General features: G+C 35.0%; 1 protein-coding gene and 1 long non-coding RNA gene across 4 annotated transcripts in view; one reads left to right on the top strand and one right to left on the bottom strand.

The window, feature by feature from the left end:
- Positions 1 to 17,321, bottom strand: part of Sesn (Sestrin) — a 516,933-nt gene that overhangs the window by 325,268 nt on the left and 174,344 nt on the right. The window lies entirely within an intron of this gene.
- LOC137247000 (uncharacterized) lies at positions 2,730 to 4,229 on the top strand. The gene is made up of 3 exons (XR_010951754.1): positions 2,730 to 2,828; positions 3,519 to 3,584; positions 3,810 to 4,229. It is a non-coding gene; the product is annotated as an uncharacterized lncRNA (long non-coding RNA).

The following is a 17,321-nucleotide window of genomic DNA, read 5'->3' as shown; positions in this document are numbered from 1 at the left end:
TTGAACCAATCTTGCTTATTAAATACATAAAATAAAATAAAATAAAAAATAAAAAATGGGATAAGATCACGTAAAATAAAATAAAAAACGTAAAGTAAGATAAAATAAAACTAGTAAGGAAGGCTACGTTCGGGTGTAACCGAACCTTACATTATGTACTGAGAGCTTTGGAGACAAAATTGTATTTTTCATGGGTACATACAAATGTTAATACTAAAAAGTATCGACCAAATTGTAGACCAAGGGTGACGTTTTTTTCAGGGATGGAAAATAATAATTTTTTTTTTCGGAGTCGAAAAAGTCCTGGTCAAAAAATTGTTCTAGGTGAAAATGTTTGAGTTCCCAGGTATCCCTATAGCAATATCATGTCGAATCATGCATTCTTTTTAGTTTTCGAACTTTTTCCAAAAAAGTCCACATATAAAAGTAAAATCCTTTTTGTTTTATTTTTTAAGTCCGATAGAACTAGTTAAACTCTTCTATTTTGGAACGTTCACGAGCCAGCAGCTAGCCCCAGGTGAGTAGTAAAAAGTGAGTAATAAAAACCAACCATTTTGTACGCTGTAATATTTTACATTGTAATTGATATTGCAAGGAATTATTTTCATTTGGTTTGTGCTTTTAACCAATTCTTTTTCTGTGCAGTAATAGTGCAAATAACTATTTTAAACTTTGAATTGCCAAGTGCAAATTTTTATATTTTCACAATTTGCACCTGCAGCAATATTGCAATATATCTTGTTGGTTGAATTACAATTTATTCCGTGCACGAATGTGTACTTAAACATTTTTATAATAGTGAATCTCTAATTGGTGTGTAAAATAATTTCTCTATTTATAATAAACATAGCGAAAAAAAGTTTATATTGTTGATGAGGTGAATAAATATTGTTAGTTACTCGGTATTAATTCTTCCCTTTTTTATTTCTTTTATTTGCGTGCGATCGCGCCCTACGACACGGGTGCCACATTCCTTCCGCAAACTTTTAAAAATAAAAAAAATAAAAGTAAAGCGTAGAACGGGAACGTAATCGAAATGCAGAATAGGGGTGAATATTTCGATCTATGGACCACCTATCGGCGATTTTTTTCTTGTTATTGCATTGTCATCGGGTTCTGAACTATATTCCAAGTTCCAAGCTTGTCGTTTCATGACCAGGTCCCATATAAAAAAATCAGGTTTCCCCCATCAGCAACAATTCTTTTTGGGTAATATCACCATTCGCATTCGCTATGCATATATAGGTCATGCTACCCTTTATGCTTAAAGCTTCAATATGAGAGGAATGTAGCAAGAGTACACCACTACAGCAAAGTATGTGGGAATCAGCCTGATCAAAGGCGTGTATACCTACAATAACATGGCACAAATTTTCTTTTACGCTCTTCAATACTTTCACTATTGCTTTCTATTCGGCTGTAACTGAGCTTCTCTGCACAGCTGCTCCTATTTAGATTTTTAAGCTAATTTACTTAAAGGACTCAAAAGAATTTTCACTTCTAATGCGCGCGGAATAAACACAAAATCTGTTTTAAATTAACTTTTACCTAAGAATTGACATCTGTAGCTGTACTGATTAAAATGTTCAAAAACCAAGTAAATACATTTTATATGAATTGTTTTCATTGGCCATTCGACCATTTAGGATTCTCACATCTGTTCCAATTCTTTATTCGTTTTATTTGTTGTTCATAGTCTTGCGTGTGTACTTTTAATTTAAGCAAAATATTTTTAAAATTGTAATGCGCTTATGTATGTATTTATAAACTATTTTTATTTCGCCCAAAGTATTTCGAATTTTTATCAAAGTAAGCGATAGTAACGAAACACGCGATTCTTATTTTCTGATGCAGTCTCCTGACGCATGAAAAATACTTGCAAAAATTTTATTAAAATAAACAAAACAAAATTGGATACGATCATGTAAAATAAAATGAAAAAACGTAACGTAAAATAAAATAAGATAAAAGGAAAAGAAATAAAATCAAATAAAGTAAAATAAAATAAAAAAAAATAAAAATAGCTGTCGAATGCAATTTGAGCATATCTTGCTTATTAAATACATAAAATAATATAAAATAAAATAAAACATAATAAAATAATATAAAATAAAAAAATAAAAAAATAAAATAAAATAAAATAAAAACGTAAAGATAAAATCCAGCATTATCAGTGATTTGCACCAGATGGCGCAACACTTAATAAATATAGTTGGTAAAAAGGAATAGAAGTAGCAAATTTGCCAGTCAACCAAACCACGCTGTATAGCTAAATGGTTAGCGCAGCATGCCTAAAGCGTACCGATGATGAAGGCTCAGCACCCTTCGAAATGGATCTATCTGCGCAGCTATGGCAGGTTGTTTGAAAAATTTTCTACTTACTATTCCAAAAACAAAATACAATTTTAAAATTTAGAAAAATTAAAAAATAACAATAATTATCATTGGAAAAACATTATTGTTCTGCACTCTAAAACTTTTGTATGAAATTAAGATTGAAATGGGGGTAAATTCCGGTTGAAATAATTTTTTTGTGTAAAAATGCCCATTTTTTGTACGTATTCATGTTGAAAATCAAAAAATGGATGATATTACTATAAAAAAACCTGTAATATTTTGATTTACACCCGAAAAGTACGTAGTTTTATACAAGAATTGTGCAAAAGTATACATGCCTTATAATTTCACACAACAATGTGCAAATTTCGGTCACTTATTATCGTATTTTGCTTCAGGTAACTGTAAATTTTCATTTCCTGTAAAATCGTCGTGTTTGTCGTCTCGTGGCGGAAAAAAGTTAATAAGAATTAAAATATAAATATAAATAGGTGAATAAGTTATAAAATATATGTAAATATATATAAGCGATAAGCCTTAAAATATATGTAAATATACATAAGTGAATAAGCTTTACAAATATATTGGAAATGTTTGTGTGTAAAGTGTGTGCAAAGCAGTTCTACAAATTAAAGAGTTATCATTTGCATTTATACGCGCATAGGGAAATGAGTTCAAATTTGTTTGAATGTTTGTTTCCAAAATGCAATAAGAAGTTTTCAAGCTACAATGTCTATGCAGTCCACTTTTCAAAAAAGCATTCTGCTAAAGACGCCGTAATTGAAGGTGTCTCCAATGTGTACCCCAAACTCAATTGCTCGATGGCTTCTTGCGACTTTTTCGCTATAAGCATACATGAAGTATACTTACATATTTTAAAGCATTTTGCTTATAGCAAAAACGTCAACTGTCCAGTAATTTCTTGTTTGAAACCATTTAGTAATGTTTCCTCATTTCGATCACATTTTTTCCGGAAACATAGCCAAGAGAATGACTATTCGCTGGAAAAAGATGTGGGCGAAAATAATGAAATAGCGCTAAATACGATTACTTGCCAGGAGTTGCCAAATAGTCCTAGTTCTACCCGCGTTAATAGCTTTAACAATTTTTTTAATATTTATATCAACTTTCACTTTTTCAACTCTTTAGTAACTTTCTAATTATTTTATATATTATTTCAGTTTGGGACGACAATTGAAGAAGTTGAAAAAGAAAAAAAAGAGCCAACGCCCTGTATTTTTTTATAGGTGAATATTATAATATTATATATATGTTAAACGAACGTATTTTAACCCTTTCCAGGGCACTACCAGAAATCCTTAAAAATTAATTAAAAATTTTATTTTGTTTCGTTCATTTATGTTATTTATTTAGGAAAATATAAAATATTAATTTTATAATTTTGCATTAATAATTTTATTATTTTAATTTTAATTTTTATTTAATTTTTTATTCATTTCATTATTTTCTAGATACATATCCAGAAGATGTACCTCAAAACATATCATATATTTTTTTTTTTTTGAAAAGAAAATTACCTTTAAAGAAACAAATGGAGATTTACTTGACTTAGTTTTACAGCTACTTTGCTATTATTATATATTCAATTTAGAATATCCCAAAAATATTTCGCAAACGTGTTATTTTTCAAATTTTATCCGTCCCAAACACGTGGAAAAAAAACACATTAATAATATAGCAAAAATAATTACGCTTATGAGAAAAATCGATGCAACTGTAAATTAAATTTTAAAAAATATCTTAAAAATTCAAGAAATATATATACAGTATTAAAAAAATTTATGAAATTAATGCATTAATTAAAAAATTAAAGTTTTTTATTGCAGTTTTGTTCTTAGATGAATTTCATATCAAAACCGATACGCATTGAACCTAACCCCATCAGATTTTGATGTAATTATTAATATATTAATTAATTATTATTTAATAATTATTTAATAAATATTATTTATGAAATTTATGAATTAATATTACTTTGTAATTTTAGTTTTCTTCTATGTAAAAAATATCTTAATAACTTAATGAATAAACAAATGTGAATAAATAAATATTTAAGTTAAAATTTAATTAAAAAATATCTGGCCTTTTATTTACAAAGAATTTGGCCCTTACGGTTTAAAATCACGCTCTTAGGGTGTAAATATAAACAACTGGTGAGTACAATTTTAGGCATATTTTGTCTAAAAAAGATGTGTAATATTACACATATATAGTGGTTAAAGTGTTGCCTACCATTTTGGTAGTAAATTTACGATTTTCGGTTTAGAGTGTGGCCTTGAGCTCGATTCGAACCTTGAATGATTTATCAATAGGCCGATAAAAACAAAAAAACAATTGTTAATAAACCATGAGCACTTGGGAATGTCAAACAAAGTAATTGACAATAAACAAAAAAATCCAGCATTATCAGTGATTTGCACCAGATGGCGAAACACTGAATAAATATAGTTGGTAAAAAGGAATAGAAGTAGCAAATTTGCCAGTCAAACAAACCACCGCTGTATAGCTAAATGGTTAGCGCAGCATGCCTAAAGCGTACTGATGATGAAGGCTTAGCACCCTTCGAAATGGATCTATGTGCGCAGCTATGGCAGGTTGTCTGAAAAATTTTCTACTTACTATTCCAAAAACAAAATACAATTTTTCAAATTTAGAAAAATTAAAAAATAACAATAATTATCATTGGAATGTCAAACAAAGTAATTAACAATAAACAAAACAAGTAAGGAAGGCTAAGTTCGGGTGTAACCGAACATTACATACTCAGTTGAGAGCTGTGGAGACAAAGTAAGGGAAAATCACCATGTTGTAAAAAGAACCTAGGGTAACCCTGGAATGTGTTTGTATGACACTTGTATCAAATGGAAGGTATTAAAGAGTATTTTAAGAGGAAGTGGGCCTCAGTTCTATAGGACGCCTTTTCGAGATATCGCCATAAAGATGAACCAGGGGTGACTCTAGAATTTATTTTGTACGATATGGGTATCAAATGAAAGGTATTAATGAGTATTTTAAAAGGGCGTGGGCCTAAGTTCTATAGATGGACGCCTTTTCGAGATATCGCCATAAAGATGGACCAGGGGTGACTCTAGAATTTGGTTGTACGATATGAGTATCAAATGAAAGGTGTTAATGAGTATTTTAAGAGGGCGTGGGCCTTAGTTCTATATGTGGACGCCTTTTCGAGATATCGCCATAAAGGTGGATCAGGGGTGACTCTAGAATTTGTTAGTACTATATGGGTATCAAATGAAAGGTGTTAATGAGTATTTTAAAAGGGAGTGGGCCTTAGTTCTATAGGTGGATGGCTTTTCGGGATATCGCCATAAACGTGGGCCAGGGGTGACTCTAGAATGCGTTTGTACAATATGGGCATCAAATGAAAGGTGTTAATGAGTATTTTAAAAGGACGTGGGCCTTAGTTCTATGGGTGGACGCCTTTTCGGGATATCACCATAAACGTGGACCAGGGGTGACTCTAGAATGCGTTTGTACAATATGGGTATCAAATGAAAGGTGTTAATGAGTATTTTAAAAGGGCGTGGGCCTTAGTTCTATAGGTGGACGCCTTTTCGAGATATCGCCATAAAGGTGGACCAGGGGTGACTCTAGAATTTGTTTGTACGATATGGGTATCAAATGAAAGGTGTTAACGAGTATTTTAAAAGGGCGTGGGCCTTAGTTCTTTAGGTGGACGCCTTTTCAAGATATCGCCATAAAGGTGGAGCAGGGGTGACTCTAGAATTTGTTTGTACGATATGGGTATCAAATGAAAGGTGTTAATGAGTATTTTAAAAGGGAGTGGGCCTTAGTTCTATAGGTGGATGCCTTTTCGGGATATCGCCATAAACGTCGACCAGGGGTGACTCTAGAATGCGTTTGTACAATATGGGTATCAAATGAAAGGTATTAATGAGTATTTTAAAAGGGCGTGGGCCTTAGTTCTATAGGTGGATGCCTTTTCGGGATATCGCCATAAACGTGGACCAGGGATGACTCTAGAATGCATTTGTACAATATGGGTATCAAACGAAAGGTGTTAATGAGTATTTTAAAAGGGAGTGGGCCTTAGTTCTATGGGTGGACGCCTTTTCGTGATATCGCCATAAACGTGGACCTGGGGTGACTCTAGAATGCGTTTGTACAACATTGGTATCAAATGAAAGGTGTTAATGAGTATTTTAAAAGAGCGTGGGCCTTAGTTCTATAGGTGGACGCCTTTTCGAAATATCGCCATAAAGGTGGACCAGGGGTGACTCTAGAATTTGTTTGTACGATATGGGTATCAAATGAAAGGTGTTAATGAGTATTTTAAAAGGGCGTGGGCCTTAGTTCTATAGGTGGACGCCTTTTCAAGATATCGCCATAAAGGTGGACCAGGAGTGACTCTAGAATTTGTTTGTACGATATGGGTATCAAATGAAAGGTGTTAATAAGTATTTTAAAAGGGAGTGGGCCTTAGTTCTATAGGTGGATGCCTTTTCGAGATATCGCCATAAAGGTGGACCAGGGGTGACTCTAGAATTTGTTTGTACGATATGGGTATCAAATGAAAGGTGTTAATGAGTATTTTAAAAGGGAGCGGGCCTTAGTTCTATAGGTGGATGCCTTTTCGAGATATCGCCATAAAGGTGGGCCAGTGGTGACTCTAGAATTTTTTTGTACGATATGGGTATCAAATGAAAGGTGTTAATGAGTATTTTAAAATGAAATGGCCCTTAGTTGTATATGTGAAGGCGTTTTCGAAATATTGACCAGGGTGATCCAGAACATCATCTGTCGGGTACCGCTAATTTATTTATATATGTAATACCACGAAGAGTATTCCTTCCAAGATTCCAAGGGCTTTTGATTTCGCCCTGCAAAACTTTTTCATTTTCTTCTACTTAATATGGCAGGTGTCACACCCATTTTACCAAGTCTTTTTCTAAAGTTATATTTTGCGTCAATAGACCAATACAATTACCATGTTGCATCCCTTTTTTCGTATTTGGTATATAATTATGGCATTTTTTTCATTTTTCGTAATTTTCGATATCGAAAAAGTGGGCGTGGTCATAGTCGGATTTCGGCCATTGTTTTCAGCAATACAAAGAGAGTTCAGATAAGTACGTGAACTGAGGTTAGTAAAGATATATCGTTTTTTGCTCAAGTTATCGTGTTAACGGCCGAGGCTTCAACCGATTTCGCCCTTTTTCACAGAAAACAGTTATCGTCCTAGAATCTAAGCCTCTACCAAATTTCACAAGGATTGGTAAATTTTTGTTCGACTTATGGCATTAAAAGTATCCTAGACAAATTAAATGAAAAAGGCCGGAGCCACGCCCATTTTGAAATTTTCTTTTATTTTTGTATTTTGTTGCAACATATCATTACTGGAGTTGAATGTTGACATATTTTACTTATATACTGTAAAGATATTAACTTTTCTTTTAAAATATGAATTTAAAAAAAAATTTTTTTAAAAAGTGGGCGTGGTCGTTCTCCGATTTTGCTAATTTTTATTAAGCAGACATATAGTAATAAGAGTAACGTTCCTGCCAAATTTCATAATGATATCTTCAACGACTGCCAAATTACAGCTTGCAAAACTTCTAAATTACCTTCTTTTAAAAGTGGGCGGTGCCACGCCCATTGTCCAAAATTTTACTAGTTTTCTATTCTGCGTCATAAGTTCAACTCACGTACCAAGTTACATCGCTTAATCCGTATTTGGTAATGAATTATCGCACTTTTTCGATTTTTCGAAATTTTCGATATCGAAAAAGTGGGCGTGGTTATTGTCCGATATCGTTCATTTTAAATAGCGATCTGAGATGAGTACCCAGGAACCTACACACCAAATTTCATTAAGATACCTCAAAATTTACTCAAGTTATCGTGTTAACGGACAGACGGACGGACGGACGGACGGACGGACGGACATGGCTCAATCGAATTTTTTTTCGATACTGATGATTTTGATATATGGAAGTCTATATCTATCTCGATTCCTTTATACCTGTACAACCAACCGTTATCCAATCAAACTTAATATACTCTGTGAGCTCTGCTCAACATGCCTAAAGCGTACTGATGATGAAGGCTTAGCACCCTTCGAAATGGATCTATCTGCGCAGCTATGGCAGGTTGTCAGAAAAATTTTCTACTTACTATTCCAAAAACAAAATACAATTTTTCAAATTTAGAAAAATTAAAAAATAACAATAATTATCATTGGAAAAAAAATATTGTTCTGGCCTTGAGCTCGATTCGAACCTTGTAAAGATAAAATAAAAAAAGAACTGAAATAAAATAAGGTAAAACAAAAAAAAACTATTGAAAGCAATTTGAACCAATCTTGCTTATTAAATACATAAAATAAAATAAAAAATAAAAAATGGGATAAGATCACGTAAAATAAAATAAAAAACGTAAAGTAAGATAAAATAAAACTAGTAAGGAAGGCTACGTTCGGGTGTAACCGAACCTTACATTATGTACTGAGAGCTTTGGAGACAAAATTGTATTTTTCATGGGTACATACAAATGTTAATACTAAAAAGTATCGACCAAATTGTAGACCAAGGGTGACGTTTTTTTCAGGGATGGAAAATAATAATTTTTTTTTCGGAGTCGAAAAAGTCCTGGTCAAAAAATTGTTCTAGGTGAAAATGTTTGAGTTCCCAGGTATCCCTATAGCAATATCATGTCGAATCATGCATTCTTTTTAGTTTTCGAACTTTTTCCAAAAAAGTCCACATATAAAAGTAAAATCCTTTTTGTTTTATTTTTTAAGTCAGATAGAACTAGTTAAACTCTTCTATTTTGGAACGTTCACGAGCCAGCAGCTAGCCCCAGGTGAGTAGTAAAAAGTGAGTAATAAAAACCAACCATTTTGTACGCTGTAATATTTTACATTGTAATTGATATTGCAAGGAATTATTTTCATTTGGTTTGTGCTTTTAACCAATTCTTTTTCTGTGCAGTAATAGTGCAAATAACTATTTTAAACTTTGAATTGCCAAGTGCAAATTTTTATATTTTCACAATTTGCACCTGCAGCAATATTGCAATATATCTTGTTGGTTGAATTACAATTTATTCCGTGCACGAATGTGTACTTAAACATTTTTATAATAGTGAATCTCTAATTGGTGTGTAAAATAATTTCTCTATTTATAATAAACATAGCGAAAAAAAGTTTATATTGTTGATGAGGTGAATAAATATTGTTAGTTACTCGGTATTAATTCTTCCCTTTTTTATTTCTTTTATTTGCGTGCTATCGCGCCCTACGACACGGGTGCCACATTCCTTCCGCAAACTTTTAAAAATAAAAGTCCCGAAATAAAAGTTAAATCAAGACTTTTATTTTTTAAGGCCGAAATAAAAGTCCCGCTTGATAACAAAGAAACAGCTTATCCGAATTAAATAATTTGGTACCTATCGATTCTCCTGGATTCCTAAAATTTTAAACCTTATGGACTTTTGAAAATTTCTGTTAATAATACTAGAAATTTATCATAAACAAACTAGATTGAAAATCTCGTAGTATAAATGGTGAACTTGCAGTGGATTTTTGCAATAAATTTCGTTCCAATACAACTATTAGAGTGAAAATTTGTAAACCGCATTCTGCTATGATAGGAAAGCTTTCCAAAAAAGAAATGGTCGTAATCGGTCAGCAGCCACGCCTTTTTCTGTATATAGAAATTTCCGCACAGAACATGCAATATTTGAGTATCTAAAGAAGCCACGTTATTTAAATTTGGTACGTAAATTACTGACATTGCATGTAGTTGATCCACATAATTTTTTTGGACAATGGGCGTGGCACCAACTACTTTCCAAATAAAATTTTTTGGACTTTCAAGTCCGATAACTCGTACATATTTTGAGCAATATTTTTGCAAATTGGTAAGCGAACTTCATATTTGTATTTGTACATGCCGACGGAAAAAGTTTAAAATCGAATTAAAATCACACCCACTTGTATATAAAAATATCAAAACTGGCTACTTGAATTCATTGCTAAGTACGTGAATATGTCGGAGTTATTTCGAGACTATTGCGGGATCATTTGGGGATCCTTCCGGTATCATTCCTGGATGACTTTCGGGATCCCGTCAGGGTCATTTCGGGACTTTTTCGGGATCATTTGGGGCTCCTTCCGGCATCATTTCTGCATAGTTTTCGGAATCCGTCCGGGATCCGTCCGGGATTCCGTGAGGATTATTTCGGGACTTTTTAGGGAGTATTCCGGGATCATTTATGGATGGTTTTCGGGATAGCGTCGGCTTTATTTCGGTATCATTTGGGGACTCTTCCGGTATAATTTCTGGATGGTTTTCGGGATCCCGTTAGGGTAATTTCGGGACTTTTCCGGGACTATTTCGGAATGATTTTGGGGCCCCTCCGGCATAATTTCTGGATATTTTTCGGGATTTGTCCGGGATCCCGTCGGTAACATTTCGGAACTATTTTGATATAATTTGGGGACCCTTCCGGAATCATTTAAGGACTCTTCGAAACCGGTAGTTCAGCACACATGATTTTTTAAATTATGAGCTTTTATGGCCATGGATTTGCTGCCAATGCCTAATGTTTGTTATTCGTAATTTTGTGTTTTTCTTGTCCTGAGGATGGTTTCAGATTGAAACCGAAATATCGACCAATTATATAAATTATAATACCACAAAATATATGGTGTTTTATTTATCTTTGCGGCCTTGAGCTCAGTAATTAACCAAGAAGTTAAAATTTTGTTTTTAAGTTAAATTAATTGATATGACAGGGGTGAAGGAATTACTATTCATAGAACAAAGGAGTAAAACTACAATTAGCTAAAACCAAAGAGAATTTTTTAGATGGAAATAGTGTTGCTTTTTCGTGTGTTTAGCTGGTTAAAATATTACAAAAAGTGTAGTTATAGCTATAGTAGTTCGTTAATAGAACGAAAAAGCTGTGTTAGATATTAAAAATAAAACACACCGAACTTTAATTACGAATAATTTGCAGGGCATCCATGGCCATAAAAGCTCGTAACTTAAAACATCATGTGTGCTGAAAAACCGGTTTCGAAAAGTCCTTAAATGATTCCGTAAGGGTCCCAAAATTATATCAAAGTAGTCCCGAAATGATGCCGACGGAATCCCCGACAAATCCCGAAAACTATCCAGAAATTATGCCGGTAAAGTCCCGAAATAACCCTAACGGGATCCCGAAAACCATCCAGAAATTATACCGGAAGAGTCCCCAAATGATACCGAAATAAAGCCGACGCAATCCCGAAAACCATCCATAAATGATCCCGGAATACTCCCTAAAAAGTCTCGAAGATCAACGCAAGAAAGCCAAGTATTTTGCTATTATCGTTGATGCTACGCCTGATGGTAGTCACGTTGAACAGACTAGTTCATTTTGCGCTAACTCCATTTCAATTCGAAAGAAAAAAATTTTACAATTCAAGAACGGTTATTGGCTTTCGTGGATTGTAACCAAAAAACTGGTCAGGAAATCGCTGATTTAATTTGCCATACTCTAGGTAAACATGAAATCCCATTAAAAGATTGTCGTGCACAATGGTACGATAACGGCGTCAATATGAAAGGAGCTTACAACGGAGCACAACGTCACATTCTCGAAAAAAATTCGAATGCTGATTACTCGCCTTGTGCAACATACAGTCTCAATTTATGTGGTCTTGATGCTGCAGAATGTTGTACGGCTGCAAACTTTCTTCGGAGTTGTCAGTCCACAACGATGGGACATCCTCAAAAAAATGTACCGAGCTCTCTTCACAGTCTTTTAGACACTAGGTGGTCGGCTAGAATTGAGGCAATCGGACCATTCGCAAGCCATGTTCCAGGAATAACACAATCACTAAACGCATTACTTAACTAAATATGACTGCACAAGCATACGGAGATGTTACCGGCATTCTGAAGTACGTCAACAAGTTCGAATGTATCTTGCTGTCCTCAATTTGGTTCAAAATACTGACTACCATTAATGAAAGAAACGTCGTACTCCAAGCTAGAGACGCCACCATAGATGTTGAGGTCCGACATCTAGATGCCTTATTTGCTGATGTGAGGTTGATCAGGAACCAATGGGAAACAATTTTGCCAAAGTTTCCGGACATTCGAAAGAGAAAACCCAAAAGACGTTTTGAAGATAATGGAAATGAGATGATTACGGATGATCCAGAGTTTGATTTTAAAAACAATACATTCTTGGTGATCGTTGATTCGGTAATCACTGGCATTACGGAACGTTTTGTAGCTATGAGAAATTCGAGGGAGACGTTTTCCTTTTTGTGGCAATTTGAAGACATGGATGAAACTACGGTTCGAGTGAGCGCAGCAAAATTTGTCGAAAAATACAAGTCGGACGTTTCTCAAAGCTTAGAATGCGAAATAATTCACTTAAACACATTTACGAAGCAAATTTTGATAAAGGTCTGTCACCATTGGAATTGCTAAATGCCATCTATGTTCAAAATCTGTATACGATTTTCCCCAACCTTTGTGTTGCTTTACGTATCTTTTGCACTACACATACCTGTCACTGTAGCTAGTGCAAAACGTTCTTTCAACGTCTTTGCAAGAATCAAAAACTTTCATATATCGCGTTCATCTCCAGAGCGAGTTTCAGGACTTACTACGCTTTGTGTTGAATCCGTTTTGGCAGTTGACAGTTAAATTTTGATATTATTATAAAAAATGTTGCAGTGAAAAAAGCAAGAAAAGCCACTCTTTGATACCCGAACCTTCTATATTTAATAATTAAAATTTATAATCATCATTATATTTATCAGAAATGTACTAAAAAGTTACCAAATAACTAGAAAAGATTATTTGAAACAATATGTGGATGTTAAAAGAGAATTTTATTTCTACGTTATGCCTATGTGACACTACTTTATTTTGCCTTGGATTCCAAACAAGAAAAACTGACGAAACTTTATCGGAACTTCAAAATACAAAAACAATTTCTACCATGAGAAAACAAGGCCACTATTCCCCTCAAAATTAGTGAGTTTGACATGTTTTTGTTTATGTTTTAAATTTAATTTTTTATTAATATTTTTAATAATAGAAACCATGCAAATAACACGGGAGATTGATTTCGGTCTATGATGGTTCACTTTTTGCATAAAAAAGTTGATTTTAGTTGTGTTTTTATGCACACTATTTTCAAACTAAAAACAAAATTTTCATTTGTCAGAAAAAAATAAAGAAAAAAGGCCGAATGTCAAAAAAACCTATCGAAATACAAACTGGCTCGTTTGTTTTTAATGAACTAGGTTGTATTTTTCTTGTATTTCGTTAGTTTTTTCAAATATAGTTTACACACTTACAGCAGTGCTGAAACTGTATTAGGAGGGAGGACGACAAAAAATATAAGAGAAAATACAAGAAAAATACAGAGAAAATAAAGTAATGCCACATAGGTATTACAATAATCCAATATAAATAGTAAATCGTCGCTGCGCTCACAAAAACAGTTATGTGTTTTTCAGTAACTTTTCAGGAGATCAAAAAAACTTATTTCTGGTGTTCATTTGCAAAATTTTGCAAATGTCGCATTTTTGAATTATTTTATGGAAAGTATGTTATTGATGTGTGGAGGAAAAATCATTTTTTTAACCCATTACGACGTGATAAATATTTGCGCCGTTTTATAGCACATGGCTGCTTTCAAACATGATTCAAATTTGCTTCTGGCGGTAGGAAAATATATGAAATTTTGCCGCATTTCCTCATAATGCTTACGGAGATGACCACTTAAGCCCCTGGGATCTTTGTTGGGATGCACAGGTATCTGGGTATTCAAAAGGAACTGTTTGTTTAGCATTTCATTTCTCTCCCTAATAGGGACTACTGTTGTTGTTGTTGTAGGGACTACTCTCGCCTCATTGTGTACGTGGTGTTCTGGGGACATAAGAAGACAGCCCGTAGCAGTTCTGAGGGCAGAATTTTGGCAGGACTGTATTTTCTTCCAGTGAGTAACCTTTAGGCTTGGCGACCATATCGGGGACGTGTAGCATGCAGTCGGTCGGCCAATTGCTTTGTAAGTGGTAATGCGAGTTTCTTTCTCTTTACCCCAAGTGCTGCCGGCAGGAGATTTGAGGATTTTATTACGGCTCTGGATTTTGGATACAATTGCGGTTGCATGCTCTCCAAAATGTGGATCCTGATCGAACGTCACACCCAAGATTTTAGGGTGTATGGCAGTCGGTAGCGTGATGCCGATGTCGGGATTAAGTGCATTATATTGCACTGAGTGGTGGGTGATAAAAGCGAGACCGCCTCCATTTCCGCTCTCACGATCTTTTCTGTGGACATTATATTCAGAGCAGGTCCGCAGAGCAGATCTTGATGTGTGTTTGGTTGTTGTTGTTGTTGTTGTAGCGATAAGGTTGTTCCCCGAAGGCTTTGGGGAGTGTTATCGATGTGATGGTCCTTTGCCAGATACAGATCTGGTACGCTACGGTAACACAGCACCATTAAGGTTTGAGTACCCGGTGTAGTTGGGTTTGCGGCCAGGCAGCATGCCGCGCTGAAACCCTTCGGGGGTTGCTGTCGCTGAGATCAGAACATCTAGGAAAGTGGAGCCGCATTGGCCAGATGTCGCAAACATATATATTCTGTGCTGGCAAATGGTGTTTAGGACTAAGAGTCTGTTTTCCTGACCTACTCGAATGCTAGTGTCGGGCAGAGGGTGAGAAGAAAACGGGACGGGGGCTGATGCTCCGCATTGCTACCGACTCTACTACGGATATTGTAGTTATGAGTAGAAGCGGCCGTATGAGCTGGTGGCTCCGTGGGGCGCGAGCAGCAACGGGTACTTATAGCTTGCTGAACAGTGGAGCTGCTAGGAGGTGTGGGGGCGCTAAGGCGTAGACTACGGGACTCCCTTGGACGTGAACAGCAAGGAGCCACAAAAGATTTATAAAAGATATGAGGACGTCGGGATTTAGGGTCTAGTCCAAAACATCCTGTCCGATGCAACCATCCCTTGCACGCGACACATTGACAAGAGTGTGACCGTCCTAAAAAGATTCTTTTCCGGCAAACGCAGCAAAACCATTTTTCTGGACCAGGGTCAGGTACAGGTCCCGGATTGGGTTCGATACCCTCCCGGAGCGGGAGAATATGGCGCAACCCCGCTGCAAGGATCTGCTGGGAGGATGCAAATTTGTGGGAGGGACGCAACAAATTAAATGGGGTTACACTGAAATGACAGCACTTGGTCGGGAAAAATCCCGAGTCGCTCCGGTTTATAGAACCGGTTGCCTTGGGAAGCGAGATGGTTCGTAATTATTTTTACATTGAAATCAAAGCGCTTTCGCTAGCGATTAAAAAAAATTATAAGCAAGTACATAACCGTTTTCAGAGTACTTCTAGCACTGCGAGCACATAGCTGTTTTCGATCACATCTAAACCAAAAGAGATATAAATAAAATAATTTTAAAAAAATTTTCAAGTTAAACGGTTTTATTGAAAACAATACTTACTTGCTAGGTGGCGCAAGGATCGAGATATTCGCAAAATTCGCATTTGTGGTCCGATTTGGCAAGCATAGAAATCGACCTGTGAAAAAAATAGCCGCTAGGTGGCGCATGGATCGAGATATTCACAAAAATCGTATTTGTGGCCCGATTTCGCTCATATTTGGAACACATAATACATGCAAGAATAGAAATCGACCTGTGAAAAAAAATCGACCTGTGAAAAAAAATCGCCGCTAGGTGGATTGCGATAGTCACAAAAATCGTATTTGTGGTCCGATTTGGCTCATATTTGGAACACATAATACATACATGAATAGAAAGCGACCTATGATGCCCGATTTGGCTCATATTTGGAACAAATATTGCATACAGTCCGGTAGAAGTGACATCAAAGCATACGTGGCGCAGAGTCGAGTAAAGTCTTTGGAAGGATTATGTATTGAGGACTTAGATTGTAACAAATTGTCAGGAAAGAGTCCTTGTAATAATGAGTCACTAAATGAACTAAATAGAATGAGCAATAATAGGCAATTAAATAAAGACTAAAAACTTGAAAATAAAATAATTAAAAAAAAATTTTTAAGTTGAACGGCTTTATTGAAAACAATACTTACATGAAGTAATAATAATACGAAAAGCTAGAAAATAATTAGGTAGGTCCTAGGTACTAGTCATCACACTCCTCATCAATCTAGGGCGTTGACCAGACAATTAAATAAAAGCGTTGGACGCGTCAAATTTCTATTGATAGTCATAAGTAAAACCAACTGAGCCTTAATCAGGTTATGCTACGCCTAACATTTTTAGAAATTTCACGCGCCCAACGCTTTTATTTAATTGTCTGATCAATGCCATAGATTGATAAGGAGTGTGATGACTAGTACCTAGGACCTACCTAATTATTTTCTAGCTTTTCGTATTATTATTACTTCATGTAAGTATTGTTTTCAATAAAACCGTTCAACTTAAAAATTTTTCTTTAATTATTTTATTTTCAAGTTTTTAGTCTTTATTTAATTGCCTTTTATTTCTCATTCTATTTAGTTCATTTAGTGACTCATTAGTACAAGGACTCTTTCCTGTCAATTTTTTACAATCTAAGTCCTCAATACATAATCCTTCCAAAGACTTTACTCGACTCTGCGCCACGTATGCTTGTCCCTCCTCCAACTCCAAAATATTTTGATGTCACTTCTACCGGACTGTATGCAATATTTGTTCCAATTATTAGCCAAATCGGGAATCATAGGTCGCTTTCTATTCATGTATGTATTATGTGTTCCAAATATAGACCAAATCAAATCGGGCTACAAATACGATTTTTGTGAATATCTCGACCCTTGCGCCACCTAGCGGCGATTTTTTTGATAGGACGCTTTCTATTCTTGTATGTATTATGCGTTCCAAATATGTGCCAAATCGGACCACAAATACGATTTTTGTGACTATCGCGATCCATGCG

The sequence above is a fragment of the Eurosta solidaginis genome, chromosome 3 (genome assembly GCF_040869045.1).
Source record: "Eurosta solidaginis isolate ZX-2024a chromosome 3, ASM4086904v1, whole genome shotgun sequence".
NCBI lineage: Eukaryota > Metazoa > Arthropoda > Insecta > Diptera > Tephritidae > Eurosta > Eurosta solidaginis.
Note: the sequence above shows the minus strand (reverse complement) of the source record. Positions and strands in the feature narration are given on the sequence as shown.